The sequence below is a fragment of the Triturus cristatus genome, unplaced genomic scaffold, assembly GCF_964204655.1.
Source record: "Triturus cristatus unplaced genomic scaffold, aTriCri1.1 SCAFFOLD_262, whole genome shotgun sequence".
Lineage (NCBI taxonomy): Eukaryota > Metazoa > Chordata > Amphibia > Caudata > Salamandridae > Triturus > Triturus cristatus.
Window position 1 is genome coordinate 243,588 of NW_028187334.1, and position 27,323 is coordinate 270,910.

General features: G+C 43.5%; 25 non-coding genes across 25 annotated transcripts; all 25 read left to right on the forward strand.

Moving 5' to 3' along the window:
- Positions 1-1,287: 1,287 nt before the first annotated feature.
- TRNAL-CAG (transfer RNA leucine (anticodon CAG)) lies at positions 1,288-1,370 on the forward strand. The gene has a single exon. It is a non-coding gene; the product is annotated as a tRNA-Leu (tRNA).
- A 1,293-nt stretch (positions 1,371-2,663) lies between these two features.
- TRNAL-UAG (transfer RNA leucine (anticodon UAG)) lies at positions 2,664-2,746 on the forward strand. The gene has a single exon. It is a non-coding gene; the product is annotated as a tRNA-Leu (tRNA).
- A 631-nt stretch (positions 2,747-3,377) lies between these two features.
- Positions 3,378-3,460, forward strand: TRNAL-CAG (transfer RNA leucine (anticodon CAG)). Its single transcript has one exon. It is a non-coding gene; the product is annotated as a tRNA-Leu (tRNA).
- A 186-nt stretch (positions 3,461-3,646) lies between these two features.
- On the forward strand, positions 3,647-3,729 carry TRNAL-AAG (transfer RNA leucine (anticodon AAG)). Its single transcript has one exon. It is a non-coding gene; the product is annotated as a tRNA-Leu (tRNA).
- A 1,026-nt stretch (positions 3,730-4,755) lies between these two features.
- On the forward strand, positions 4,756-4,838 carry TRNAL-UAG (transfer RNA leucine (anticodon UAG)). The gene has a single exon. It is a non-coding gene; the product is annotated as a tRNA-Leu (tRNA).
- Positions 4,839-5,449: 611 nt separating this feature from the next.
- TRNAL-CAG (transfer RNA leucine (anticodon CAG)) lies at positions 5,450-5,532 on the forward strand. Its single transcript has one exon. It is a non-coding gene; the product is annotated as a tRNA-Leu (tRNA).
- A 186-nt stretch (positions 5,533-5,718) lies between these two features.
- TRNAL-AAG (transfer RNA leucine (anticodon AAG)) lies at positions 5,719-5,801 on the forward strand. Its single transcript has one exon. It is a non-coding gene; the product is annotated as a tRNA-Leu (tRNA).
- A 1,740-nt stretch (positions 5,802-7,541) lies between these two features.
- TRNAL-CAG (transfer RNA leucine (anticodon CAG)) lies at positions 7,542-7,624 on the forward strand. Its single transcript has one exon. It is a non-coding gene; the product is annotated as a tRNA-Leu (tRNA).
- A 1,293-nt stretch (positions 7,625-8,917) lies between these two features.
- Positions 8,918-9,000, forward strand: TRNAL-UAG (transfer RNA leucine (anticodon UAG)). Its single transcript has one exon. It is a non-coding gene; the product is annotated as a tRNA-Leu (tRNA).
- A 631-nt stretch (positions 9,001-9,631) lies between these two features.
- Positions 9,632-9,714, forward strand: TRNAL-CAG (transfer RNA leucine (anticodon CAG)). Its single transcript has one exon. It is a non-coding gene; the product is annotated as a tRNA-Leu (tRNA).
- Positions 9,715-9,900: 186 nt separating this feature from the next.
- On the forward strand, positions 9,901-9,983 carry TRNAL-AAG (transfer RNA leucine (anticodon AAG)). Its single transcript has one exon. It is a non-coding gene; the product is annotated as a tRNA-Leu (tRNA).
- A 1,024-nt stretch (positions 9,984-11,007) lies between these two features.
- Positions 11,008-11,090, forward strand: TRNAL-UAG (transfer RNA leucine (anticodon UAG)). Its single transcript has one exon. It is a non-coding gene; the product is annotated as a tRNA-Leu (tRNA).
- A 1,989-nt stretch (positions 11,091-13,079) lies between these two features.
- TRNAL-UAG (transfer RNA leucine (anticodon UAG)) lies at positions 13,080-13,162 on the forward strand. The gene has a single exon. It is a non-coding gene; the product is annotated as a tRNA-Leu (tRNA).
- Positions 13,163-15,845: 2,683 nt separating this feature from the next.
- Positions 15,846-15,928, forward strand: TRNAL-CAG (transfer RNA leucine (anticodon CAG)). Its single transcript has one exon. It is a non-coding gene; the product is annotated as a tRNA-Leu (tRNA).
- A 186-nt stretch (positions 15,929-16,114) lies between these two features.
- TRNAL-AAG (transfer RNA leucine (anticodon AAG)) lies at positions 16,115-16,197 on the forward strand. The gene has a single exon. It is a non-coding gene; the product is annotated as a tRNA-Leu (tRNA).
- A 1,024-nt stretch (positions 16,198-17,221) lies between these two features.
- TRNAL-UAG (transfer RNA leucine (anticodon UAG)) lies at positions 17,222-17,304 on the forward strand. The gene has a single exon. It is a non-coding gene; the product is annotated as a tRNA-Leu (tRNA).
- A 611-nt stretch (positions 17,305-17,915) lies between these two features.
- Positions 17,916-17,998, forward strand: TRNAL-CAG (transfer RNA leucine (anticodon CAG)). The gene has a single exon. It is a non-coding gene; the product is annotated as a tRNA-Leu (tRNA).
- Positions 17,999-20,004: 2,006 nt separating this feature from the next.
- On the forward strand, positions 20,005-20,087 carry TRNAL-CAG (transfer RNA leucine (anticodon CAG)). Its single transcript has one exon. It is a non-coding gene; the product is annotated as a tRNA-Leu (tRNA).
- A 1,292-nt stretch (positions 20,088-21,379) lies between these two features.
- TRNAL-UAG (transfer RNA leucine (anticodon UAG)) lies at positions 21,380-21,462 on the forward strand. Its single transcript has one exon. It is a non-coding gene; the product is annotated as a tRNA-Leu (tRNA).
- Positions 21,463-22,073: 611 nt separating this feature from the next.
- Positions 22,074-22,156, forward strand: TRNAL-CAG (transfer RNA leucine (anticodon CAG)). Its single transcript has one exon. It is a non-coding gene; the product is annotated as a tRNA-Leu (tRNA).
- Positions 22,157-22,342: 186 nt separating this feature from the next.
- TRNAL-AAG (transfer RNA leucine (anticodon AAG)) lies at positions 22,343-22,425 on the forward strand. Its single transcript has one exon. It is a non-coding gene; the product is annotated as a tRNA-Leu (tRNA).
- Positions 22,426-24,164: 1,739 nt separating this feature from the next.
- Positions 24,165-24,247, forward strand: TRNAL-CAG (transfer RNA leucine (anticodon CAG)). The gene has a single exon. It is a non-coding gene; the product is annotated as a tRNA-Leu (tRNA).
- Positions 24,248-24,433: 186 nt separating this feature from the next.
- On the forward strand, positions 24,434-24,516 carry TRNAL-AAG (transfer RNA leucine (anticodon AAG)). The gene has a single exon. It is a non-coding gene; the product is annotated as a tRNA-Leu (tRNA).
- Positions 24,517-26,241: 1,725 nt separating this feature from the next.
- Positions 26,242-26,324, forward strand: TRNAL-CAG (transfer RNA leucine (anticodon CAG)). The gene has a single exon. It is a non-coding gene; the product is annotated as a tRNA-Leu (tRNA).
- Positions 26,325-26,510: 186 nt separating this feature from the next.
- TRNAL-AAG (transfer RNA leucine (anticodon AAG)) lies at positions 26,511-26,593 on the forward strand. The gene has a single exon. It is a non-coding gene; the product is annotated as a tRNA-Leu (tRNA).
- The last annotated feature ends 730 nt before the right edge of the window (positions 26,594-27,323 follow it).

Here is a 27,323-nt window from a genome sequence, read left to right on the forward strand (position 1 = left end):
GACCTGCTTTTCCCTGCTCTTGACCTCCCACCCATCCCCAAACAACCACAAACATACCTTCTGTGCAAAGTTGGTATGCAGAATTTCACGCCTCAGCAAGTGAGGGTGAGTCCCAGGCCAGGGGCTAAAGAGCAAAAGAGTGCCTGTCCTCAGACTTTCCCTGCTAGGGATAGTTTATCTGGAACAAGGCCTACTCTCTTGTATCCAGCAAGGATCTAGAAATCCTGCATGAATCTGCAAGGCACATTGGCAGCATAAATTTGCATAAACTGCCCCACCTATTGCCTTCCTACTTCCTGTGCTGTAGTTGTTTGTGTAGAGAGAGAGGTCGCAGGCAAGGAAATGTTGTGAGTCGGATACAGGACCCTAAATAGCTGGTGAGAGGTATGTGGTGTTCTAAAAGCATGAAAACTGTATACCTGTGAAATAAAGTGCTTTCGTATGTGTTCTTCTGTGTTTATTGTCCTGTGCATAAAGTTGCACCTTGTGTTTGAAGGTTTAAAATATTTCAGGCTTGCATGGAGGTAGACGTTTCTGAGTAACTTTTATTCATTTCTTAAAAGCCTATACTGTCAGGATGGTTGAGAGGTCTAAGGCGCTGTGTTTAGACCACAGTCTCCTTTGGAGGTGTGGGTTCGAATCCCACTTCTGACATGCCTTTTGGAGATTTAATCTCCTTTATCAGGTTAACATCTGATGGAAGTTGCATCTGTTGGTCTTCACTTGGCACATTATTCCGTTCTCCTCTTGTCAAGAGAGATGGGGTTTCTCATATATTTAGGTTCTATAACGTCTTGCTGACAAAGCGCAATCCTTACCAAATGAGCATAGGACCCATGTAAGAGGTCATCTGGAAGAGTCATGCTCTTGTATGCCCTTGGCCAGACGGGCCCTGCAAATTTGAAAGAATGCCATTCATCTGGTAGACAACTGGACTCCAGCACACTTACAGCAATTTCCTCAGGGCTTTGATCAGGGGCTGCTTAAATTTGCATACTCCACCCTATGTTGTGACTTTGAGATCCCTTGTTGAAATTGCTTTAGCCAGCCAAGAGGTGGCTATTGTCTCAATTTCAAAGCAGCTTTGAGCCGTTCAAGTGGCTGGTGAATAGCACTTTCTCTTTGTTCGCCTCAAAGTTCTAAAGAGTTCTCCATAGGTCCTGCTCTGTACAGATTGTTCAAAGATCTGTTGAAAGTGCATATAATAGGATAAATAAATTGAGGGCATTCCTTTTCAGTACCTCACCTGCATGGCTGTCTGGCCTCCGGAAGATGCTGGGAAAGCAAGTCAGGATGGCCGAGTGGTCTAAGGCGCTGCGTTCAGGTCGCAGTCTCCTCTGGAGGCGTGGGTTCAAATCCCACTTCTGACAGTCCTGTGTTTACTCTAATTTTTTTCTTGAGAAATATGATCATTTCCCTCGCAGTGGCTTATAGGATTGTCTTCTTGGAAGAGTGCAGTGAGTTTTTTTCTTGCTCTAGCCACTATTGGCCTAAGCTCTGTGCATTTTTTGGTTCTTAATATCTTTCTCACCCTTTAGATGAAAAAGCAGCATGGGGTCAGGATGGCCGAGTGGTCTAAGGCGCTGCGTTAAGGCCGCAGTCTCTCGTGGAGGCATGGGTTCGAATCCCACTTGTGACAAAACTTGAATTCCATTTTCTCTCTCAGTTCCTTTAGAATCTCAGCTAAAAATTGGCAATGTAAATAATATCTGAATAAGTACCAAACTTCAGTTTCAACTGCAAATGCATTTGCAATATACTATCTTTAACGTTAATGTAATATTCTTCTAGCACTCGTGGTGTTTTATATTTCTTTTGTGGGGTACTTTAAAAATCTTTTTTATGAAAGAAATGGGTTACATTAAGTCTTGTGATGTTTTAGGTTTCCAATAAGGAGGTTTTAAATTTTATGTCACGTCATTTTCAGATGCTTCATTCAAGAGCTGTTTCCACTATAGAATGCAGAGCAAGGGCAAAAATACAAGTGATAGAGCGAGTGAGTGAGAAGGAGTGTTGTGGAAGGAGAGAATGAAACAAAGACAGAGTGAGTGAATGGCAGGGAGGCATAGAAGAGGAGTCTAGTAGTGAAGGAGACCTGCTTTTCCCTGCTCTTGACCTCCCACCCATCCCCAAACAACCACAAACATACCTTCTGTGCAAAGTTGGTATGCAGAATTTCACGCCTCAGCAAGTGAGGGTGAGTCCCAGGCCAGGGGCTAAAGAGCAAAAGAGTGCCTGTGCTCAGACTTTCCCTGCTAGGGATAGTTTATCTGGAACAAGGCCTACTCTCTTGTATCCAGCAAGGATCTAGAAATCCTGCATGAATCTGCAAGGCACATTGGCAGCATAAATTTGCATAAACTGCCCCACCTATTGCCTTCCTACTTCCTGTGCTGTAGTTGTTTGTGTAGAGAGAGAGGTCGCAGGCAAGGAAATGTTGTGAGTCGGATACAGGACCCTAAATAGCTGGTGAGAGGTATGTGGTGTTCTAAAAGCATGAAAACTGTATACCTGTGAAATAAAGTGCTTTCGTATGTGTTCTTCTGTGTTTATTGTCCTGTGCATAAAGTTGCACCTTGTGTTTGAAGGTTTAAATTATTTCAGGCTTGCATGGAGGTAGACGTTTCTGAGTAACTTTTATTCATTTCTTAAAAGCCTATACTGTCAGGATGGCCGAGAGGTCTAAGGCGCTGTGTTTAGGCCACAGTCTCCTTTAGAGGCGTGGGTTCGAATCCCACTTCTGACATGCCTTTTGGAGATTTAATCTCCTTTATCAGGTTAACATCTGATGGAAGTTGCATCTGTTGGTCTTCACTTGGCACGTTATTCCGTTCTCCTCTTGTTAAGAGAGATGGGGTTTTCATATATTTAGGTTCTATAACGTCTTGCTGACAAAGCGCAATCCTTACCAAATGAGCATAGGACCCATGTAAGAGGTCATCTGGAAGAGTCATGCTCTTGTATGCCCTGGCCAGACGGGCCCTGCAAATTTGGAAGAATGCCATTCATCTGGTAGACAACTGGACTCCAGCACACTTACAGCAATTTCCTCAGGGCTTTGATCAGGGGCTGCTTAAATTTGCATACTCCACCCTATGTTGTGACTTTGAGATCCCTTGTTGAAATTGCTTTAGCCAGCCAAGAGGTGGCTATTGTCTCAATTTCAAAGCAGCTTTGAGCCGTTCAAGTGGCTGGTGAATAGCACTTTCTCTTTGTTCGCCTCAAAGTTCTAAAGAGTTCTCCATAGGTCCTGCTCTGTACAGATTGTTCAAAGATCTGTTGAAAGTGCATATAATAGGATAAATAAATTGAGGGCATTCCTTTTCAGTACCTCACCTGCATGGCTGTCTGGCCTCTGGAAGATGCTGGGAAAGCAAGTCAGGATGGCCGAGTGGTCTAAGGCGCTGCGTTCAGGTCGCAGTCTCCTCTGGAGGCGTGGGTTCAAATCCCACTTCTGACAGTCCTGTGTTTACTCTAATTTTTTTCTTGAGAAATATGATCATTTCCCTCGCAGTGGCTTATAGGATTGTCTTCTTGGAAGAGTGCAGTGAGTTTTTTTCTTGCTCTAGCCACTATTGGCCTAAGCTCTGTGCATTTTTTGGTTCCTAATATCTTTCTCACCCTTTAGATGAAAAAGCAGCATGGGGTCAGGATGGCCGAGTGGTCTAAGGCGCTGCGTTAAGGCCGCAGTCTCTCCTGGAGGTGTGGGTTCGAATCCCACTTCTGACAAAACTTGAATTCCATTTTCTCTCTCAGTTCCTTTAGAATCTCAGCTAAAAATTGGCAATGTAAATAATATCTGAATAAGTACCAAACTTCAGTTTCAACTGCAAATGCATTTGCCCTATTCTATCTTTAACGTTAATGTAATATTCTTCTAGCACTTGTGGTGTTTTATATTTCTTTTGTGGGGTACTTTAAAAATCTTTTTTATGAAAGAAATGGGTTACATTAAGTCTTGTGATGTTTTAGGTTTCCAATAAGGAGGTTTTAAATTTTATGTCACGTCATTTTCAGATGCTTCATTCAAGAGCTGTTTCCACTATAGAATGCAGAGCAAGGGCAAAAATACAAGTGATAGAGCGAGTGAGTGAGAAGGAGTGTTGTGGAAGGAGAGAATGAAACAAAGACAGAGTGAGTGAATGGCAGGGAGGCATAGAAGAGGAGTCTAGTAGTGAAGGAGACATGCTTTTCCCTGCTCTTGACCTCCCACCCATCCCTAAACAACCACAAACATACCTTCTGTGCAAAGTTGGTATGCAGAATTTCACGCCTCAGCAAGTGAGGGTGAGTCCCAGGCCAGGGGCTAAAGAGCAAAAGAGTGCCTGTGCTCAGACTTTCCCTGCTAGGGATAGTTTATCTGGAACACGCCCTACTCTCTTGTATCCAGCAAGGATCTAGAAATCCTGCATGAATCTGCAAGGCACAATGGCAGCATAAATTTGCATAAACTGCCCCACCTATTGCCTTCCTACTTCCTGTGCTGTAGTTGTTTGTGTAGAGAGAGAGAGGTCGCAGGCAAGGAAATGTTGTGAGTCGGATACAGGACCCTAAATAGCTGGTGTGAGGTATGTGGTGTTCTAAAAGCATGAAAACTGTATACCTGTGAAATAAAGTGCTTTCGTATGTGTTCTTCTGTGTTTATTGTCCTGTGCATAAAGTTGCACCTTGTGTTTGAAGGTTTAAAATATTTCAGGCTTGCATGGAGGTAGACGTTTCTGAGTAACTTTTATTCATTTCTTAAAAGCCTATACTTTCAGGATGGCCGAGCGGTCTAAGGCGCTGTGTTTAGGCCACAGTCTCCTTTGGAGGCGTGGGTTCGAATCCCACTTCTGACATGCCTTTTGGAGATTTAATCTCCTTTATCAGGTTAACATCTAATGGAAGTTGCATCTGTTGGTCTTCACTTGGCACGTTATTCCGTTCTCCTCTTGTCAAGAGAGATGGGGTTTCTCATATACTGACAAAGCGCAATCCTTACCAAATGAGCATAGGACCCATGTAAGAGGTCATCTGGAAGAGTCATGCTCTTGTATGCCCTGGCCAGACGGGCCCTGCAAATTTGGAAGAATGCCATTCATCTGGTAGACAACTGGACTCCAGCACACTTACAGCAATTTCCTCAGGGCTTTGATCAGGGGCTGCTTAAATTTGCATACTCCACCCTATGTTGTGACTTTGAGATCCCTTATTGAAATTGCTTTAGCCAGCCAAGAGGTGGCTATTGTCTCAATTTCAAAGCAGCTTTGAGCCGTTCAAGTGGCTGGTGAATAGCACTTTCTCTTTGTTCGCCTCAAAGTTCTAAAGAGTTCTCCATAGGTCCTGCTCTGTACAGATTGTTCAAAGATCTGTTGAAAGTGCATATAATAGGATAAATAAATTGAGGGCATTCCTTTTCAGTACCTCACCTGCATGGCTGTCTGGCCTCTGGAAGATGCTGGGAAAGCAAGTCAGGATGGCCGAGTGGTCTAAGGCGCTGCGTTCAGGTCGCAGTCTCCTCTGGAGGCGTGGGTTTAAATCCCACTTCTGACAGTCCTGTGTTTACTCTAATTTTTTTCTTGAGAAATATGATCATTTCCCTCGCAGTGGCTTATAGGATTGTCTTCTTGGAAGAGTGCAGTGAGTTTTTTTCTTGCTCTAGCCACTATTGGCCTAAGCTCTGTGCATTTTTTGGTTCCTAATATCTTTCTCACCCTTTAGATCAAAAAGCAGCATGGGGTCAGGATGGCCGAGTGGTCTAAGGCGCTGCGTTAAGGCCGCAGTCTCTCGTGGAGGCGTGGGTTCGAATCCCACTTCTGACAAAACTTGAATTCCATTTTCTCTCTCAGTTCCTTTAGAATCTCAGCTAAAAATTGGCAATGTAAATAATATCTGAATAAGTACCAAACATCAGTTTCAACTGCAAATGCATTTGCCCTATTCTATCTTTAACGTTAATGTAATATTCTTCTAGCACTCGTGGTGTTTTATATTTCTTTTGTGGGGTACTTTAAAAATCTTTTTTATGAAAGAAATGGGTTACATTAAGTCTTGTGATGTTTTAGGTTTCCAATAAGGAGGTTTTAAATTTTATGTCACGTCATTTTCAGATGCTTCATTCAAGAGATGTTTCCACTATAGAATGCAGAGCAAGGGCAAAAATACAAGTGATAGAGCGAGTGAGTGAGAAGGAGTGTTGTGGAAGGAGAGAATGAAACAAAGACAGAGTGAGTGAACGGCAGGGAGGCATAGAAGAGGAGTCTAGTAGTGAAGGAGACCTGCTTTTCCCTGCTCTTGACCTCCCACCCATCCCCAAACAACCACAAACATACCTTCTGTGCAAAGTTGGTATGCAGAATTTCACGCCTCAGCAAGTGAGGGTGAGTCCCAGGCCAGGGGCTAAAGAGCAAAAGAGTGCCTGTCCTCAGACTTTCCCTGCTAGGGATAGTTTATCTGGAACAAGGCCTACTCTCTTGTATCCAGCAAGGATCTAGAAATCCTGCATGAATCTGCAAGGCACATTGGCAGCATAAATTTGCATAAACTGCCCCACCTATTGCCTTCCTACTTCCTGTGCTGTAGTTGTTTGTGTAGAGAGAGAGGTCGCAGGCAAGGAAATGTTGTGAGTCGGATACAGGACCCTAAATAGCTGGTGAGAGGTATGTGGTGTTCTAAAAGCATGAAAACTGTATACCTGTGAAATAAAGTGCTTTCGTATGTGTTCTTCTGTGTTTATTGTCCTGTGCATAAAGTTGCACCTTGTGTTTGAAGGTTTAAAATATTTCAGGCTTGCATGGAGGTAGACGTTTCTGAGTAACTTTTATTCATTTCTTAAAAGCCTATACTGTCAGGATGGTTGAGAGGTCTAAGGCGCTGTGTTTAGACCACAGTCTCCTTTGGAGGTGTGGGTTCGAATCCCACTTCTGACATGCCTTTTGGAGATTTAATCTCCTTTATCAGGTTAACATCTGATGGAAGTTGCATCTGTTGGTCTTCACTTGGCACATTATTCCGTTCTCCTCTTGTCAAGAGAGATGGGGTTTCTCATATATTTAGGTTCTATAACGTCTTGCTGACAAAGCGCAATCCTTACCAAATGAGCATAGGACCCATGTAAGAGGTCATCTGGAAGAGTCATGCTCTTGTATGCCCTTGGCCAGACGGGCCCTGCAAATTTGAAAGAATGCCATTCATCTGGTAGACAACTGGACTCCAGCACACTTACAGCAATTTCCTCAGGGCTTTGATCAGGGGCTGCTTAAATTTGCATACTCCACCCTATGTTGTGACTTTGAGATCCCTTGTTGAAATTGCTTTAGCCAGCCAAGAGGTGGCTATTGTCTCAAATTCAAAGCAGCTTTGAGCCGTTCAAGTGGCTGGTGAATAGCACTTTCTCTTTGTTCGCCTCAAAGTTCTAAAGAGTTCTCCATAGGTCCTGCTCTGTACAGATTGTTCAAAGATCTGTTGAAAGTGCATATAATAGGATAAATAAATTGAGGGCATTCCTTTTCAGTACCTCACCTGCATGGCTGTCTGGCCTCCGGAAGATGCTGGGAAAGCAAGTCAGGATGGCCGAGTGGTCTAAGGCGCTGCGTTCAGGTCGCAGTCTCCTCTGGAGGCGTGGGTTCAAATCCCACTTCTGACAGTCCTGTGTTTACTCTAATTTTTTTCTTGAGAAATATGATCATTTCCCTCGCAGTGGCTTATAGGATTGTCTTCTTGGAAGAGTGCAGTGAGTTTTTTTCTTGCTCTAGCCACTATTGGCCTAAGCTCTGTGCATTTTTTGGTTCTTAATATCTTTCTCACCCTTTAGATGAAAAAGCAGCATGGGGTCAGGATGGCCGAGTGGTCTAAGGCGCTGCGTTAAGGCCGCAGTCTCTCGTGGAGGCATGGGTTCGAATCCCACTTGTGACAAAACTTGAATTCCATTTTCTCTCTCAGTTCCTTTAGAATCTCAGCTAAAAATTGGCAATGTAAATAATATCTGAATAAGTACCAAACTTCAGTTTCAACTGCAAATGCATTTGCAATATACTATCTTTAACGTTAATGTAATATTCTTCTAGCACTCGTGGTGTTTTATATTTCTTTTGTGGGGTACTTTAAAAATCTTTTTTATGAAAGAAATGGGTTACATTAAGTCTTGTGATGTTTTAGGTTTCCAATAAGGAGGTTTTAAATTTTATGTCACGTCATTTTCAGATGCTTCATTCAAGAGCTGTTTCCACTATAGAATGCAGAGCAAGGGCAAAAATACAAGTGATAGAGCGAGTGAGTGAGAAGGAGTGTTGTGGAAGGAGAGAATGAAACAAAGACAGAGTGAGTGAATGGCAGGGAGGCATAGAAGAGGAGTCTAGTAGTGAAGGAGACCTGCTTTTCCCTGCTCTTGACCTCCCACCCATCCCCAAACAACCACAAACATACCTTCTGTGCAAAGTTGGTATGCAGAATTTCACGCCTCAGCAAGTGAGGGTGAGTCCCAGGCCAGGGGCTAAAGAGCAAAAGAGTGCCTGTGCTCAGACTTTCCCTGCTAGGGATAGTTTATCTGGAACAAGGCCTACTCTCTTGTATCCAGCAAGGATCTAGAAATCCTGCATGAATCTGCAAGGCACATTGGCAGCATAAATTTGCATAAACTGCCCCACCTATTGCCTTCCTACTTCCTGTGCTGTAGTTGTTTGTGTAGAGAGAGAGGTCGCAGGCAAGGAAATGTTGTGAGTCGGATACAGGACCCTAAATAGCTGGTGAGAGGTATGTGGTGTTCTAAAAGCATGAAAACTGTATACCTGTGAAATAAAGTGCTTTCGTATGTGTTCTTCTGTGTTTATTGTCCTGTGCATAAAGTTGCACCTTGTGTTTGAAGGTTTAAATTATTTCAGGCTTGCATGGAGGTAGACGTTTCTGAGTAACTTTTATTCATTTCTTAAAAGCCTATACTGTCAGGATGGCCGAGAGGTCTAAGGCGCTGTGTTTAGGCCACAGTCTCCTTTAGAGGCGTGGGTTCGAATCCCACTTCTGACATGCCTTTTGGAGATTTAATCTCCTTTATCAGGTTAACATCTGATGGAAGTTGCATCTGTTGGTCTTCACTTGGCACGTTATTCCGTTCTCCTCTTGTTAAGAGAGATGGGGTTTTCATATATTTAGGTTCTATAACGTCTTGCTGACAAAGCGCAATCCTTACCAAATGAGCATAGGACCCATGTAAGAGGTCATCTGGAAGAGTCATGCTCTTGTATGCCCTGGCCAGACGGGCCCTGCAAATTTGGAAGAATGCCATTCATCTGGTAGACAACTGGACTCCAGCACACTTACAGCAATTTCCTCAGGGCTTTGATCAGGGGCTGCTTAAATTTGCATACTCCACCCTATGTTGTGACTTTGAGATCCCTTGTTGAAATTGCTTTAGCCAGCCAAGAGGTGGCTATTGTCTCAATTTCAAAGCAGCTTTGAGCCGTTCAAGTGGCTGGTGAATAGCACTTTCTCTTTGTTCGCCTCAAAGTTCTAAAGAGTTCTCCATAGGTCCTGCTCTGTACAGATTGTTCAAAGATCTGTTGAAAGTGCATATAATAGGATAAATAAATTGAGGGCATTCCTTTTCAGTACCTCACCTGCATGGCTGTCTGGCCTCTGGAAGATGCTGGGAAAGCAAGTCAGGATGGCCGAGTGGTCTAAGGCGCTGCGTTCAGGTCGCAGTCTCCTCTGGAGGCGTGGGTTCAAATCCCACTTCTGACAGTCCTGTGTTTACTCTAATTTTTTTCTTGAGAAATATGATCATTTCCCTCGCAGTGGCTTATAGGATTGTCTTCTTGGAAGAGTGCAGTGAGTTTTTTTCTTGCTCTAGCCACTATTGGCCTAAGCTCTGTGCATTTTTTGGTTCCTAATATCTTTCTCACCCTTTAGATGAAAAAGCAGCATGGGGTCAGGATGGCCGAGTGGTCTAAGGCGCTGCGTTAAGGCCGCAGTCTCTCCTGGAGGTGTGGGTTCGAATCCCACTTCTGACAAAACTTGAATTCCATTTTCTCTCTCAGTTCCTTTAGAATCTCAGCTAAAAATTGGCAATGTAAATAATATCTGAATAAGTACCAAACTTCAGTTTCAACTGCAAATGCATTTGCCCTATTCTATCTTTAACGTTAATGTAATATTCTTCTAGCACTTGTGGTGTTTTATATTTCTTTTGTGGGGTACTTTAAAAATCTTTTTTATGAAAGAAATGGGTTACATTAAGTCTTGTGATGTTTTAGGTTTCCAATAAGGAGGTTTTAAATTTTATGTCACGTCATTTTCAGATGCTTCATTCAAGAGCTGTTTCCACTATAGAATGCAGAGCAAGGGCAAAAATACAAGTGATAGAGCGAGTGAGTGAGAAGGAGTGTTGTGGAAGGAGAGAATGAAACAAAGACAGAGTGAGTGAATGGCAGGGAGGCATAGAAGAGGAGTCTAGTAGTGAAGGAGACATGCTTTTCCCTGCTCTTGACCTCCCACCCATCCCTAAACAACCACAAACATACCTTCTGTGCAAAGTTGGTATGCAGAATTTCACGCCTCAGCAAGTGAGGGTGAGTCCCAGGCCAGGGGCTAAAGAGCAAAAGAGTGCCTGTGCTCAGACTTTCCCTGCTAGGGATAGTTTATCTGGAACACGCCCTACTCTCTTGTATCCAGCAAGGATCTAGAAATCCTGCATGAATCTGCAAGGCACAATGGCAGCATAAATTTGCATAAACTGCCCCACCTATTGCCTTCCTACTTCCTGTGCTGTAGTTGTTTGTGTAGAGAGAGAGGTCGCAGGCAAGGAAATGTTGTGAGTCGGATACAGGACCCTAAATAGCTGGTGAGAGGTATGTGGTGTTCTAAAAGCATGAAAACTGTATACCTGTGAAATAAAGTGCTTTCGTATGTGTTCTTCTGTGTTTATTGTCCTGTGCATAAAGTTGCACCTTGTGTTTGAAGGTTTAAAATATTTCAGGCTTGCATGGAGGTAGACGTTTCTGAGTAACTTTTATTCATTTCTTAAAAGCCTATACTGTCAGGATGGCCGAGCGGTCTAAGGCGCTGTGTTTAGGCCACAGTCTCCTTTGAAGGCGTGGGTTCGAATCCCACTTCTGACATGCCTTTTGGAGATTTAATCTCCTTTATCAGGTTAACATCTGATGGAAGTTGCTTCTGTTGGTCTTCACTTGGCACGTTATTCCGTTCTCCTCTTGTCAAGAGAGATGGGGTTTCTCATATACTGACAAAGCGCAATCCTTACCAAATGAGCATAGGACCCATGTAAGAGGTCATCTGGAAGAGTCATGCTCTTGTATGCCCTGGCCAGACGGGCCCTGCAAATTTGGAAGAATGCCATTCATCTGGTAGACAACTGGACTCCAGCACACTTACAGCAATTTCCTCAGGGCTTTGATCAGGGGCTGCTTAAATTTGCATACTCCACCCTATGTTGTGACTTTGAGATCCCTTGTTGAAATTGCTTTAGCCAGCCAAGAGGTGGCTATTGTCTCAATTTCAAAGCAGCTTTGAGCCGTTCAAGTGGCTGGTGAATAGCACTTTCTCTTTGTTCGCCTCAAAGTTCTAAAGAGTTCTCCATAGGTCCTGCTCTGTACAGATTGTTCAAAGATCTGTTGAAAGTGCATATAATAGGATAAATAAATTGAGGGCATTCCTTTTCAGTACCTCACCTGCATGGCTGTCTGGCCTCTGGAAGATGCTGGGAAAGCAAGTCAGGATGGCAGAGTGGTCTAAGGCGCTGCGTTCAGGTCGCAGTCTCCTCTGGAGGCGTGGGTTCAAATCCCACTTCTGACAGTCCTGTGTTTACTCTAATTTTTTTCTTGAGAAATATGATCATTTCCCTCGCAGTGGCTTATAGGATTGTCTTCTTGGAAGAGTGCAGTGAGTTTTTTTCTTGCTCTAGCCACTATTGGCCTAAGCTCTGTGCATTTTTTGGTTCCTAATATCTTTCTCACCCTTTAGATCAAAAAGCAGCATGGGGTCAGGATGGCCGAGTGGTCTAAGGCGCTGCGTTAAGGCCGCAGTCTCTCGTGGAGGCGTCGGTTCGAATCCCACTTCTGACAAAACTTGAATTCCATTTTCTCTCTCAGTTCCTTTAGAATCTCAGCTAAAAATTGGCAATGTAAATAATATCTGAATAAGTACCAAACATCAGTTTCAACTGCAAATGCATTTGCCCTATTCTATCTTTAACGTTAATGTAATATTCTTCTAGCACTCGTGGTGTTTTATATTTCTTTTGTGGGGTACTTTAAAAATCTTTTTTATGAAAGAAATGGGTTACATTAAGTCTTGTGATGTTTTAGGTTTCCAATAAGGAGGTTTTAAATTTTATGTCACGTCATTTTCAGATGCTTCATTCAAGAGCTGTTTCCACTATAGAATGCAGAGCAAGGGCAAAAATACAAGTGATAGAGCGAGTGAGTGAGAAGGAGTGTTGTGGAAGGAGAGAATGAAACAAAGACAGAGTGAGTGAATGGCAGGGAGGCATAGAAGAGGAGTCTAGTAGTGAAGGAGACCTGCTTTTCCCTGCTCTTGACCTCCCACCCATCCCCAAACAACCACAAACATACCTTCTGTGCAAAGTTGGTATGCAGAATTTCACGCCTCAGCAAGTGAGGGTGAGTCCCAGGCCAGGGGCTAAAGAGCAAAAGAGTGCCTGTGCTCAGACTTTCCCTGCTAGGGATAGTTTATCTGGAACACGGCCTACTCTCTTGTATCCAGCAAGGATCTAGAAATCCTGCATGAATCTGCAAGGCACAATGGCAGCATAAATTTGCATAAACTGCCCCACCTATTGCCTTCCTACTTCCTGTGCTGTAGTTGTTTGTGTAGAGAGAGAGAGGTCGCAGGCAAGGAAATGTTGTGAGTCGGATACAGGACCCTAAATAGCTGGTGTGAGGTATGTGGTGTTCTAAAAGCATGAAAACTGTATACCTGTGAAATAAAGTGCTTTCGTATGTGTTCTTCTGTGTTTATTGTCCTGTGCATAAAGTTGCACCTTGTGTTTGAAGGTTTAAAATATTTCAGGCTTGCATGGAGGTAGACGTTTCTGAGTAACTTTTATTCATTTCTTAAAAGCCTATACTGTCAGGATGGCCGAGCGGTCTAAGGCGCTGTGTTTAGGCCACAGTCTCCTTTGAAGGCGTGGGTTCGAATCCCACTTCTGACATGCCTTTTGGAGATTTAATCTCCTTTATCAGGTTAACATCTGATGGAAGTTGCTTCTGTTGGTCTTCACTTGGCACGTTATTCCGTTCTCCTCTTGTCAAGAGAGATGGGGTTTCTCATATACTGACAAAGCGCAATCCTTACCAAATGAGCATAGGACCCATGTAAGAGGTCATCTGGAAGAGTCATGCTCTTGTATGCCCTGGCCAGACGGGCCCTGCAAATTTGGAAGAATGCCATTCATCTGGTAGACAACTGGACTCCAGCACACTTACAGCAATTTCCTCAGGGCTTTGATCAGGGGCTGCTTAAATTTGCATACTCCACCCTATGTTGTGACTTTGAGATCCCTTGTTGAAATTGCTTTAGCCAGCCAAGAGGTGGCTATTGTCTCAATTTCAAAGCAGCTTTGAGCCGTTCAAGTGGCTGGTGAATAGCACTTTCTCTTTGTTCGCCTCAAAGTTCTAAAGAGTTCTCCATAGGTCCTGCTCTGTACAGATTGTTCAAAGATCTGTTGAAAGTGCATATAATAGGATAAATAAATTGAGGGCATTCCTTTTCAGTACCTCACCTGCATGGCTGTCTGGCCTCTGGAAGATGCTGGGAAAGCAAGTCAGGATGGCAGAGTGGTCTAAGGCGCTGCGTTCAGGTCGCAGTCTCCTCTGGAGGCGTGGGTTCAAATCCCACTTCTGACAGTCCTGTGTTTACTCTAATTTTTTTCTTGAGAAATATGATCATTTCCCTCGCAGTGGCTTATAGGATTGTCTTCTTGGAAGAGTGCAGTGAGTTTTTTTCTTGCTCTAGCCACTATTGGCCTAAGCTCTGTGCATTTTTTGGTTCCTAATATCTTTCTCACCCTTTAGATCAAAAAGCAGCATGGGGTCAGGATGGCCGAGTGGTCTAAGGCGCTGCGTTAAGGCCGCAGTCTCTCGTGGAGGTGTCGGTTCGAATCCCACTTCTGACAAAACTTGAATTCCATTTTCTCTCTCAGTTCCTTTAGAATCTCAGCTAAAAATTGGCAATGTAAATAATATCTGAATAAGTACCAAACATCAGTTTCAACTGCAAATGCATTTGCCCTATTCTATCTTTAACGTTAATGTAATATTCTTCTAGCACTCGTGGTGTTTTATATTTCTTTTGTGGGGTACTTTAAAAATCTTTTTTATGAAAGAAATGGGTTACATTAAGTCTTGTGATGTTTTAGGTTTCCAATAAGGAGGTTTTAAATTTTATGTCACGTCATTTTCAGATGCTTCATTCAAGAGCTGTTTCCACTATAGAATGCAGAGCAAGGGCAAAAATACAAGTGATAGAGCGAGTGAGTGAGAAGGAGTGTTGTGGAAGGAGAGAATGAAACAAAGACAGAGTGAGTGAATGGCAGGGAGGCATAGAAGAGGAGTCTAGTAGTGAAGGAGACCTGCTTTTCCCTGCTCTTGACCTCCCACCCATCCCCAAACAACCACAAACATACCTTCTGTGCAAAGTTGGTATGCAGAATTTCACGCCTCAGCAAGTGAGGGTGAGTCCCAGGCCAGGGGCTAAAGAGCAAAAGAGTGCCTGTGCTCAGACTTTCCCTGCTAGGGATAGTTTATCTGGAACACGGCCTACTCTCTTGTATCCAGCAAGGATCTAGAAATCCTGCATGAATCTGCAAGGCACAATGGCAGCATAAATTTGCATAAACTGCCCCACCTATTGCCTTCCTACTTCCTGTGCTGTAGTTGTTTGTGTAGAGAGAGAGAGGTCGCAGGCAAGGAAATGTTGTGAGTCGGATACAGGACCCTAAATAGCTGGTGTGAGGTATGTGGTGTTCTAAAAGCATGAAAACTGTATACCTGTGAAATAAAGTGCTTTCGTATGTGTTCTTCTGTGTTTATTGTCCTGTGCATAAAGTTGCACCTTGTGTTTGAAGGTTTAAAATATTTCAGGCTTTCATGGAGGTAGACGTTTCTGAGTAACTTTTATTCATTTCTTAAAAGCCTATACTGTCAGGATGGCCGAGCGGTCTAAGGCGCTGTGTTTAGGCCACAGTCTCCTTTGGAGGCGTGGGTTTGAATCTCACTTCTGACATGCCTTTTGGAGATTTAATCTCCTTTATCAGGTTAACATCTGATGGAAGTTACATCTGTTGGTCTTCACTTGGCACGTTATTCCGTTCTCCTCTTGTCAAGAGAGATGGGGTTTCTCATATACTGACAAAGCGCAATCCTTACCAAATGAGCATAGGACCCATGGAAGAGGTCATCTGGAAGAGTCATGCTCTTGTATGCCCTGGCCAGACGGGCCCTGCAAATTTGGAAGAATGCCATTCATCTGGTAGACAACTGGACTCCAGCACACTTACAGCAATTTCCTCAGGGCTTTGATCAGGGGCTGCTTAAATTTGCATACTCCACCCTATGTTGTGACTTTGAGATCCCTTGTTGAAATTGCTTTAGCCAGCCAAGAGGTGGCTATTGTCTACATTTCAAAGCAGCTTTGAGCCGTTCAAGTGGCTGGTGAATAGCACTTTCTCTTTGTTCGCCTCAAAGTTCTAAAGAGTTCTCCATAGGTCCTGCTCTGTACAGATTGTTCAAAGATCTGTTGAAAGTGCATATAATAGGATAAATAAATTGAGGGCATTCCTTTTCAGTACCTCACCTGCATGGCTGTCTGGCCTCTGGAAGATGCTGGGAAAGTAAGTCAGGATGGCCGAGTGGCCTAAGGCGCTGCGTTCAGGTCGCAGTCTCCTCTGGAGGCGTGGGTTCAAATCCCACTTCTGACAGTCCTGTGTTTACTCTAATTTTTTTCTTGAGAAATATGATCATTTCCCTCGCAGTGGCTTATAGGATTGTCTTCTTGGAAGAGTGCAGTGAGTTTTTTTCTTGCTCTAGCCACTATAGGCCTAAGCTCTGTGCATTTTTTGGTTCCTAATATCTTTCTCACCCTTTAGATCAAAAAGCAGCATGGGGTCAGGATGGCCGAGTGGTCTAAGGCGCTGCGTTAAGGCCGCAGTCTCTCGTGGAGGCGTGGGTTCGAATCCCACTTCTGACAAAACTTGAATTCCATTTTCTCTCTCAGTTCCTTTAGAATCTCAGCTAAAAATTGGCAATGTAAATAATATCTGAATAAGTACCAAACATCAGTTTCAACTGCAAATGCATTTGCCCTATTCTATCTTTAACGTTAATGTAATATTCTTCTAGCACTCGTGGTGTTTTATATTTCTTTTGTGGGGTACTTTAAAAATCTTTTTTATGAAAGAAATGGGTTACATTAAGTCTTGTGATGTTTTAGGTTTCCAATAAGGAGGTTTTAAATTTTATGTCACGTCATTTTCAGATGCTTCATTCAAGAGATGTTTCCACTATAGAATGCAGAGCAAGGGCAAAAATACAAGTGATAGAGCGAGTGAGTGAGAAGGAGTGTTGTGGAAGGAGAGAATGAAACAAAGACAGAGTGAGTGAACGGCAGGGAGGCATAGAAGAGGAGTCTAGTTGTGAAGGAGACCTGCTTTTCCCTGCTCTTGACCTCCCACCCATCCCCAAACAACCACAAACATACCTTCTGTGCAAAGTTGGTATGCAGAATTTCACGCCTCAGCAAGTGAGGGTGAGTCCCAGGCCAGGGGCTAAAGAGCAAAAGAGTGCCTGTGCTCAGACTTTCCCTGCTAGGGATAGTTTATCTGGAACAAGGCCTACTCTCTTGTATCCAGCAAGGATCTAGAAATCCTGCATGAATCTGCAAGGCACATTGGCAGCATAAATTTGAATAAACTGCCCCACCTATTGCCTTCCTACTTCCTGTGCTGTAGTTGTTTGTGTAGAGAGAGAGGTCGCAGGCAAGGAAATGTTGTGAGTCGGATACAGGACCCTAAATAGCTGGTGAGAGGTATATGGTGTTCTAAAAGCATGAAAACTGTATACCTGTGAAATAAAGTGCTTTCGTATGTGTTCTTCTGTGTTTATTGTCCTGTGCATAAAGTTGCACCTCGTGTTTGAAGGTTTAAAATATTTCAGGCTTGCATGGAGGTAGACGTTTCTGAGTAACTTTTATTCATTTCTTAAAAGCCTATACTGTCAGGATGGCCGAGAGGTCTAAGGCGCTGTGTTTAGGCCACAGTCTCCTTAGGAGGCGTGGGTTCGAATCCCACTTCTGACATGCCTTTTGGAGATTTAATCTCCTTTATCAGGTTAACATCTGATGGAAGTTGCATCTGTTGGTCTTCACTTGGCACGTTATTCCGTTCTCCTCTTGTCAAGAGAGATGGGGTTTCTCATATACTGACAAAGCGCAATCCTTACCAAATGAGCATAGGACCCATGTAAGAGGTCATCTGGAAGAGTCATGCTCTTGTATGCCCTGGCCAGACGGGCCCTGCAAATTTGGAAGAATGCCATTCATCTGGTAGACAACTGGACTCCAGCACACTTACAGCAATTTCCTTAGGGCTTTGATCAGGGGCTGCTTAAATTTGCATACTCCACCCTATGTTGTGACTTTGAGATCCCTTGTTGAAATTGCTTTAGCCAGCCAAGAGGTGGCTATTGTCTCAATTTCAAAGCAGCTTTGAGCCGTTCAAGTGGCTGGTGAATAGCACTTTCTCTTTGTTCGCCTCAAAGTTCTAAAGAGTTCTCCATAGGTCCTGCTCTGTACAGATTGTTCAAAGATCTGTTGAAAGTGCATATAATAGGATAAATAAATTGAGGGCATTCCTTTTCAGTACCTCACCTGCATGGCTGTCTGGCCTCTGGAAGATGCTGGGAAAGCAAGTCAGGATGGCCGAGTGGTCTAAGGCGCTGCGTTCAGGTCGCAGTCTCCTCTGGAGGCGTGGGTTCAAATCCCACTTCTGACAGTCCTGTGTTTACTCTAATTTTTTTCTTGAGAAATATGATCATTTCCCTCGCAGTGGCTTATAGGATTGTCTCTTGGAAGAGTGCAGTGAGTTTTTTTCTTGCTCTAGCCACTATTGGCCTAAGCTCTGTGCATTTTTTGGTTCCTAATATCTTTCTCACCCTTTAGATCAAAAAGCAGCATGGGGTCAGGATGGCCGAGTGGTCTAAGGCGCTGCGTTAAGGCAGCAGTCTCTCGTGGAGGCGTGGGTTCGAATCCCACTTCTGACAAAACTTGAATTCCATTTTCTCTCTCAGTTCCTTTAGAATCTCAGCTAAAAATTGGCAATGTAAATAATATCTGAATAAGTACCAAACATCAGTTTCAACTGCAAATGCATTTGCCCTATTCTATCTTTAACGTTAATGTAATATTCTTCTAGCACTCGTGGTGTTTTATATTTCTTTTGTGGGGTACTTTAAAAATCTTTTTTATGAAAGAAATGGGTTACATTAAGTCTTGTGATGTTTTAGGTTTCCAATAAGGAGGTTTTAAATTTATGTCACGTCATTTTCAGATGCTTCATTCAAGAGATGTTTCCACTATAGAATGCAGAGCAAGGGCAAAAATACAAGTGATAGAGCGAGTGAGTGAGAAGGAGTGTTGTGGAAGGAGAGAATGAAACAAAGACAGAGTGAGTGAACGGCAGGGAGGCATAGAAGAGGAGTCTAGTAGTGAAGGAGACCTGCTTTTCCCTGCTCTTGACCTCCCACTCATCCCCAAACAACCACAAACATACCTTCTGTGCAAAGTTGGTATGCAGAATTTCACGCCTCAGCAAGTGAGGGTGAGTCCCAGGCCAGGGGCTAAAGAGCAAAAGAGTGCCTGTGCTCAGACTTTCCCTGCTAGGGATAGTTTATCTGGAACAAGGCCTACTCTCTTGTATCCAGCAAGGATCTAGAAATCCTGCATGAATCTGCAAGGCACATTGGCAGCATAAATTTGCATAAACTGCCCCACCTATTGCCTTCCTACTTCCTGTGCTGTAGTTGTTTGTGTAGAGAGAGAGGTCGCAGGCAAGGAAATGTTGTGAGTCGGATACAGGACCCTAAATAGCTGGTGAGAGGTATGTGGTGTTCTAAAAGCATGAAAACTGTATACCTGTGAAATAAAGTGCTTTCGTATGTGTTCTTCTGTGTTTATTGTCCTGTGCATAAAGTTGCACCTTGTGTTTGAAGGTTTAAATTATTTCAGGCTTGCATGGAGGTAGACGTTTCTGAGTAACTTTTATTCATTTCTTAAAAGCCTATACTGTCAGGATGGCCGAGAGGTCTAAGGCGTTGTGTTTAGGCCACAGTCTCCTTTAGAGGCGTGGGTTCGAATCCCACTTCTGACATGCCTTTTGGAGATTTAATCTCCTTTATCAGGTTAACATCTGATGGAAGTTGCATCTGTTGGTCTTCACTTGGCACGTTATTCCGTTCTCCTCTTGTTAAGAGAGATGGGGTTTTTCATATATTTAGGTTCTATAACGTCTTGCTGACAAAGCGCAATCCTTACCAAATGAGCATAGGACCCATGTAAGAGGTCATCTGGAAGAGTCATGCTCTTGTATGCCCTGGCCAGACGGGCCCTGCAAATTTGGAAGAATGCCATTCATCTGGTAGACAACTGGACTCCAGCACACTTACAGCAATTTCCTCAGGGCTTTGATCAGGGGCTGCTTAAATTTGCATACTCCACCCTATGTTGTGACTTTGAGATCCCTTGTTGAAATTGCTTTAGCCAGCCAAGAGGTGGCTATTGTCTCAATTTCAAAGCAGCTTTGAGCCGTTCAAGTGGCTGGTGAATAGCACTTTCTCTTTGTTCGCCTCAAAGTTCTAAAGAGTTCTCCATAGGTCCTGCTCTGTACAGATTGTTCAAAGATCTGTTGAAAGTGCATATAATAGGATAAATAAATTGAGGGCATTCCTTTTCAGTACCTCACCTGCATGGCTGTCTGGCCTCTGGAAGATGCTGGGAAAGCAAGTCAGGATGGCCGAGTGGTCTAAGGCGCTGCGTTCAGGTCGCAGTCTCCTCTGGAGGCGTGGGTTCAAATCCCACTTCTGACAGTCCTGTGTTTACTCTAATTTTTTTCTTGAGAAATATGATCATTTCCCTCGCAGTGGCTTATAGGATTGTCTCTTGGAAGAGTGCAGTGAGTTTTTTTCTTGCTCTAGCCACTATTGGCCTAAGCTCTGTGCATTTGTTGGTTCCTAATATCTTTCTCACCCTTTAGATGAAAAAGCAGCATGAGGTCAGGATGGCCGAGTGGTCTAAGGCGCTGCGTTAAGGCCCCAGTCTCTCGTGGAGGCGTGGGTTCTAATCCCACTTCTGACAAAACTTGAATTCCATTTTCTCTCTCAGTTCCTTTAGAATCTCAGCTAAAAATTGGCAATGTAAATAATATCTGAATAAGTACCAAACATCAGTTTCAACTGCAAATGCATTTGCCCTATTCTATCTTTAACGTTAATGTAATATTCTTCTAGCACTCGTGGTGTTTTATATTTCTTTTGTGGGGTACTTTAAAAATCTTTTTTATGAAAGAAATGGGTTATATTAAGTCTTGTGATGTTTTAGGTTTCCAATAAGGAGGTTTTAAATTTTATGTCACGTCATTTTCAGATGCTTCATTCAAGAGATGTTTCCACTATAGAATGCAGAGCAAGGGCAAAAATACAAGTGATAGAGCGAGTGAGTGAGAAGGAGTGTTGTGGAAGGAGAGAATGAAACAAAGACAGAGTGAGTGAACGGCAGGGAGGCATAGAAGAGGAGTCTAGTTGTGAAGGAGACCTGCTTTTCCCTGCTCTTGACCTCCCACCCATCCCCAAACAACCACAAACATACCTTCTGTGCAAAGTTGGTATGCAGAATTTCACGCCTCAGCAAGTGAGGGTGAGTCCCAGGCCAGGGGCTAAAGAGCAAAAGAGTGCCTGTGCTCAGACTTTCCCTGCTAGGGATAGTTTATCTGGAACAAGGCCTACTCTCTTGTATCCAGCAAGGATCTAGAAATCCTGCATGAATCTGCAAGGCACATTGGCAGCATAAATTTGAATAAACTGCCACACCTATTGCCTTCATACTTCCTGTGCTGTAGTTGTTTGTGTAGAGAGAGAGGTCGCAGGCAAGGAAATGTTGTGAGTCGGATACAGGACCCTAAATAGCTGGTGAGAGGTATGTGGTGTTCTAAAAGCATGAAAACTGTATACCTGTGAAATAAAGTGCTTTCGTATGTGTTCTTCTGTGTTTATTGTCCTGTGCATAAAGTTGCACCTCGTGTTTGAAGGTTTAAAATATTTCAGGCTTGCATGGAGGTAGACGTTTCTGAGTAACTTTTATTCATTTCTTAAAAGCCTATACTGTCAGGATGGCCGAGAGGTCTAAGGCGCTGTGTTTAGGCCACAGTCTCCTATGGAGGCGTGGGTTCGAATCCCACTTCTGACATGCCTTTTGGAGATTTAATCTCCTTTATCAGGTTAACATCTGATGGAAGTTGCATCTGTTGGTCTTCACTTGGCACGTTATTCCGTTCTCCTCTTGTCAAGAGAGATGGGGTTTCTCATATACTGACAAAGCGCAATCCTTACCAAATGAGCATAGGACCCATGTAAGAGGTCATCTGGAAGAGTCATGCTCTTGTATGCCCTGGCCAGACGGGCCCTGCAAATTTGGAAGAATGCCATTCATCTGGTAGACAACTGGACTCCAGCACACTTACAGCAATTTCCTCAGGGCTTTGATCAGGGGCTGCTTAAATTTGCATACTCCACCCTATGTTGTGACTTTGAGATCCCTTGTTGAAATTGCTTTAGCCAGCCAAGAGGTGGCTATTGTCTCAATTTCAAAGCAGCTTTGAGCCGTTCAAGTGGTTGGTGAATAGCACTTTCTCTTTGTTCGCCTCAAAGTTCTAAAGAGTTCTCCATAGGTCCTGCTCTGTACAGATTGTTCAAAGATCTGTTGAAAGTGCATATAATAGGATAAATAAATTGAGGGCATTCCTTTTCAGTACCTCACCTGCATGGCTGTCTGGCCTCTGGAAGATGCTGGGAAAGCAAGTCAGGATGGCCGAGTGGTCTAAGGCGCTGCGTTCAGGTCGCAGTCTCCTCTGGAGGCGTGGGTTCAAATCCCACTTCTGACAGTCCTGTGTTTACTCTAATTTTTTTCTTGAGAAATATGATCATTTCCCTCGCAGTGGCTTATAGGATTGTCTTCTTGGAAGAGTGCAGTGAGTTTTTTTCTTGCTCTAGCCACTATTGGCCTAAGCTCTGTGCATTTTTTGGTTCCTAATATCTTTCTCACCCTTTAGATGAAAAAGCAGCATGGGGTCAGGATGGCCGAGTGGTCTAAGGCGCTGCGTTAAGGCCGCAGTCTCTCGTGGAGGCGTGGGTTCGAATCCCACTTCTGACAAAACTTGAATTCCATTTTCTCTCTCAGTTCCTTTAGAATCTCAGCTAAAAATTGGCAATGTAAATAATATCTGAATAAGTACCAAACATCAGTTTCAACTGCAAATGCATTTGCCCTATTCTATCTTTAACGTTAATGTAATATTCTTCTAGCACTCGTGGTGTTTTATATTTCTTTTGTGGGGTACTTTAAAAATCTTTTTTATGAAAGAAATGGGTTACATTAAGTCTTGTGATGTTTTAGGTTTCCAACAAGGAGGTTTTAAATTTTATGTCACGTCATTTTCAGATGCTTCATTCAAGAGATGTTTCCACTATAGAATGCAGAGCAAGGGCAAAAATACAAGTGATAGAGCGAGTGAGTGAGAAGGAGTGTTGTGGAAGGAGAGAATGAAACAAAGACAGAGTGAGTGAACGGCAGGGAGGCATAGAAGAGGAGTCTAGTAGTGAAGGAGACCTGCTTTTCCCTGCTCTTGACCTCCCACCCATTCCCAAACAACCACAAACATACCTTCCGTGCAAAGTTGGTATGCAGAATTTCACGCCTCAGCAAGTGAGGGTGAGTCCCAGGCCAGGGGCTAAAGAGCAAAAGAGTGCGTGTGCTCAGACTTTCCCTGCTAGGGATAGTTTATCTGGAACAAGGCCTACTCTCTTGTATCCAGCAAGGATCTAGAAATCCTGCATGAATCTGCAAGGCACATTGGCAGCATAAATTTGAATAAACTGCCCCACCTATTGCCTTCCTACTTCCTGTGCTGTAGTTGTTTGTGTAGAGAGAGGGGTCGCAGGCAAGGAAATGTTGTGAGCCGGATACAGGACCCTAAATAGCTGGTGAGAGGTATGTGGTGTTCTAAAAGCATGAAAACTGTATACCTGTGAAATAAAGTGCTTTCGTATGTGTTCTTCTGTGTTTATTGTCCTGTGCATAACGTTGCACCTTGTGTTTGAAGGTTTAAATTATTTCAGGCTTGCATGGAGGTAGACGTTTCTGAGTAACTTTTATTCATTTCTTAAAAGCCTATACTGTCAGGATGGCCGAGAGGTCTAAGGTGCTGTGTTTAGGCCACAGTTTCCTTTGGAGGCGTGGGTTCGAATCCCACTTCTGACATGCCTTTTGGAGATTTAATCTCCTTTATCAGGTTAACATCTGATGGAAGTTGCATCTGTTGGTCTTCACTTGGCACGTTATTCCGTTCTCCTCTTGTCAAGAGAGATGGGGTTTTTCATATATTTAGGTTCTATAACGTCTTGCTGACAAAGCGCAATCCTTACCAAATGAGCATAGGACTCATGTAAGAGGTCATCTGGAAGAGTCATGCTCTTGTATGCCCTGGCCAGACGGGCCCTTCAAATTTGGAAGAATGCCATTCATCTGGTAGACAACTGGACTCCAGCATACTTACAGCAATTTCCTCAGGGCTTTGATCAGGGGCTGCTTAAATTTGCATACTCCACCCTATGTTGTGACTTTGAGATCCCTTGTTGAAATTGCTTTAGCCAGCCAAGAGGTGGCTATTGTCTCAATTTCAAAGCAGCTTTGAGCCGTTCAAGTGGCTGGTGAATAGCACTTTCTCTTTGTTTGCCTCAAAGTTCTAAAGAGTTCTCCATAGGTCCTGCTCTGTACAGATTGTTCAAAGATCTGTTGGAAGTGCATAAAATAGGATAAATAAATTGAGGGCATTCCTTTTCAGTACCTCACCTGCATGGCTGTCTGGCCTCTGGAAGATGCTGGGAAAGCAAGTCAGGATGGCCGAGTGGTCTAAGGCGCTGCGTTCAGGTCGCAGTCTCCTCTGGAGGTGTGGGTTCAAATCCCACTTCTGACAGTCCTGTGTTTACTCTACTTTTTTTCTTGAGAAATGTGATCATTTCCCTCACAGTGGCTTATAGGATTGTCTTCTTGGAAGAGTGCAGTGAGTTTTTTTCTTGCTCTAGCCACTATTGGCCTAAGCTCTGTGCATTTTTTGGTTCCTAATATCTTTCTCACCCTTTAGATGAAAAAGCAGCATGGGGTCAGGATGGCCGAGTGGTCTAAGGCGCTGCGTTAAGGCCGCAGTCTCTCCTGGAGGCGTGGGTTCGAATCCCACTTCTGACAAAACTTGAATTCCATTTTCTCTCTCAGTTCCTTTAGAATCTCAGCTAAAAATTGGCAATGTAAATAATATCTGAATAAGTACCAAACTTCAGTTTCAACTGCAAATGCATTTGCCCTATTCTATCTTTAACGTTAATGTAATATTCTTCTAGCACTTGTGGTGTTTTATATTTCTTTTGTGGGGTACTTTAAAAATCTTTTTTATGAAAGAAATGGGTTACATTAAGTCTTGTGATGTTTTAGGTTTCCAATAAGGAGGTTTTAAATTTTATGTCACGTCATTTTCAGATGCTTCATTCAAGAGCTGTTTCCACTATAGAATGCAGAGCAAGGGCAAAAATACAAGTGATAGAGCGAGTGAGTGAGAAGGAGTGTTGTGGAAGGAGAGAATGAAACAAAGACAGAGTGAGTGAGTGAATGGCAGGGAGGCATAGAAGAGGAGTCTAGTAGTGAATTTAGACCTGCTTTTCCCTGCTCTTGACCTCCCACCCATCCCCAAACAACCACAAACATACCTTCTGTGCAAAGTTGGTATGCAGAATTTCACGCCTCAGCAAGTGAGGGTGAGTCCCAGGCCAGGAGCTAAAGAGCAAAAGCGTGCCTGTGCTCAGACTTTCCCTGCTAGGGATAGTTTATCTGGAACACGGCCTACTCTCTTGTATGCAGCAAGGATCTAGAAATCCTGCATGAATCTGCAAGGCACAATGGCAGCATAAATTTGCATAAACTGCCCCACCTATTGCCTTCCTACTTCCTGTGCTGTAGTTGTTTGTGTAGAGAGAGAGAGGTCGCAGGCAAGGAAATGTTGTGAGTCGGATACAGGACCCTAAATAGCTGGTGTGAGGTATGTGGTGTTCTAAAAGCATGAAAACTGTATACCTGTGAAATAAAGTGCTTTCGTATGTGTTCTTCTGTGTTTATTGTCCTGTGCATAAAGTTGCACCTTGTGTTTGAAGGTTTAAAATATTTCAGGCTTGCATGGAGGTAGACGTTTCTGAGTAACTTTTATTCATTTCTTAAAAGCCTATACTGTCAGGATGGCCGAGCGGTCTAAGGCGCTGTGTTTAGGCCACAGTCTCCTTTGGAGGCGTGGGTTTGAATCTCACTTCTGACATGCCTTTTGGAGATTTAATCTCCTTTATCAGGTTAACATCTGATGGAAGTTGCATCTGTTGGTCTTCACTTGGCACGTTATTCCGTTCTCCTCTTGTCAAGAGAGATGGGGTTTCTCATATACTGACAAAGCGCAATCCTTACCAAATGAGCATAGGACCCATGTAAGAGGTCATCTGGAAGAGTCATGCTCTTGTATGCCCTGGCCAGATGGGCCCTGCAAATTTGGAAGAATGCCATTCATCTGGTAGACAACTGGACTCCAGCACACTTACAGCAATTTCCTCAGGGCTTTGATCAGGGGCTGCTTAAATTTGCATACTCCACCCTATGTTGTGACTTTGAGATCCCTTATTGAAATTGCTTTAGCCAGCCAAGAGGTGGCTATTGTCTACATTTCAAAGCAGCTTTGAGCCGTTCAAGTGGCTGGTGAATAGCACTTTCTCTTTGTTCGCCTCAAAGTTCTAAAGAGTTCTCCATAGGTCCTGCTCTGTACAGATTGTTCAAAGATCTGTTGAAAGTGCATATAATAGGATAAATAAATTGAGGGCATTCCTTTTCAGTACCTCACCTGCATGGCTGTCTGGCCTCTGGAAGATGCTGGGAAAGTAAGTCAGGATGGCCGAGTGGTCTAAGGCGCTGCGTTCAGGTCGCAGTCTCCTCTGGAGGCGTGGGTTCAAATCCCACTTCTGACAGTCCTGTGTTTACTCTAATTTTTTTCTTGAGAAATATGATCATTTCCCTCGCAGTGGCTTATAGGATTGTCTTCTTGGAAGAGTGCAGTGAGTTTTTTTCTTGCTCTAGCCACTATTGGCCTAAGCTCTGTGCATTTTTTGGTTCCTAATATCTTTCTCACCCTTTAGATCAAAAAGCAGCATGGGGTCAGGATGGCCAAGTGGTCTAAGGCACTGCGTTAAGGCCGCAGTCTCTCGTGGAGGCGTGGGTTCGAATCCCACTTCTGACAAAACTTGAATTCCATTTTCTCTCTCAGTTCCTTTAGAATCTCAGCTAAAAATTGGCAATGTAAATAATATCTGAATAAGTACCAAACATCAGTTTCAACTGCAAATGCATTTGCCCTATTCTATCTTTAACGTTAATGTAATATTCTTCTAGCACTCGTGGTGTTTTATATTTCTTTTGTGGGGTACTTTAAAAATCTTTTTTATGAAAGAAATGGGTTACATTAAGTCTTGTGATGTTTTAGGTTTCCAATAAGGAGGTTTTAAATTTTATGTCACGTCATTTTCAGATGCTTCATTCAAGAGATGTTTCCACTATAGAATGCAGAGCAAGGGCAAAAATACAAGTGATAGAGCGAGTGAGTGAGAAGGAGTGTTGTGGAAGGAGAGAATGAAACAAAGACAGAGTGAGTGAACGGCAGGGAGGCATAGAAGAGGAGTCTAGTTGTGAAGGAGACCTGCTTTTCCCTGCTCTTGACCTCCCACCCATCCCCAAACAACCACAAACATACCTTCTGTGCAAAGTTGGTATGCAGAATTTCACGCCTCAGCAAGTGAGGGTGAGTCCCAGGCCAGGGGCTAAAGAGCAAAATAGTGCCTGTGCTCAGACTTTCCCTGCTAGGGATAGTTTATCTGGAACAAGGCCTACTCTCTTGTATCCAGCAAGGATCTAGAAATCCTGCATGAATCTGCAAGGCACATTGGCAGCATAAATTTGCATAAACTGCCCCA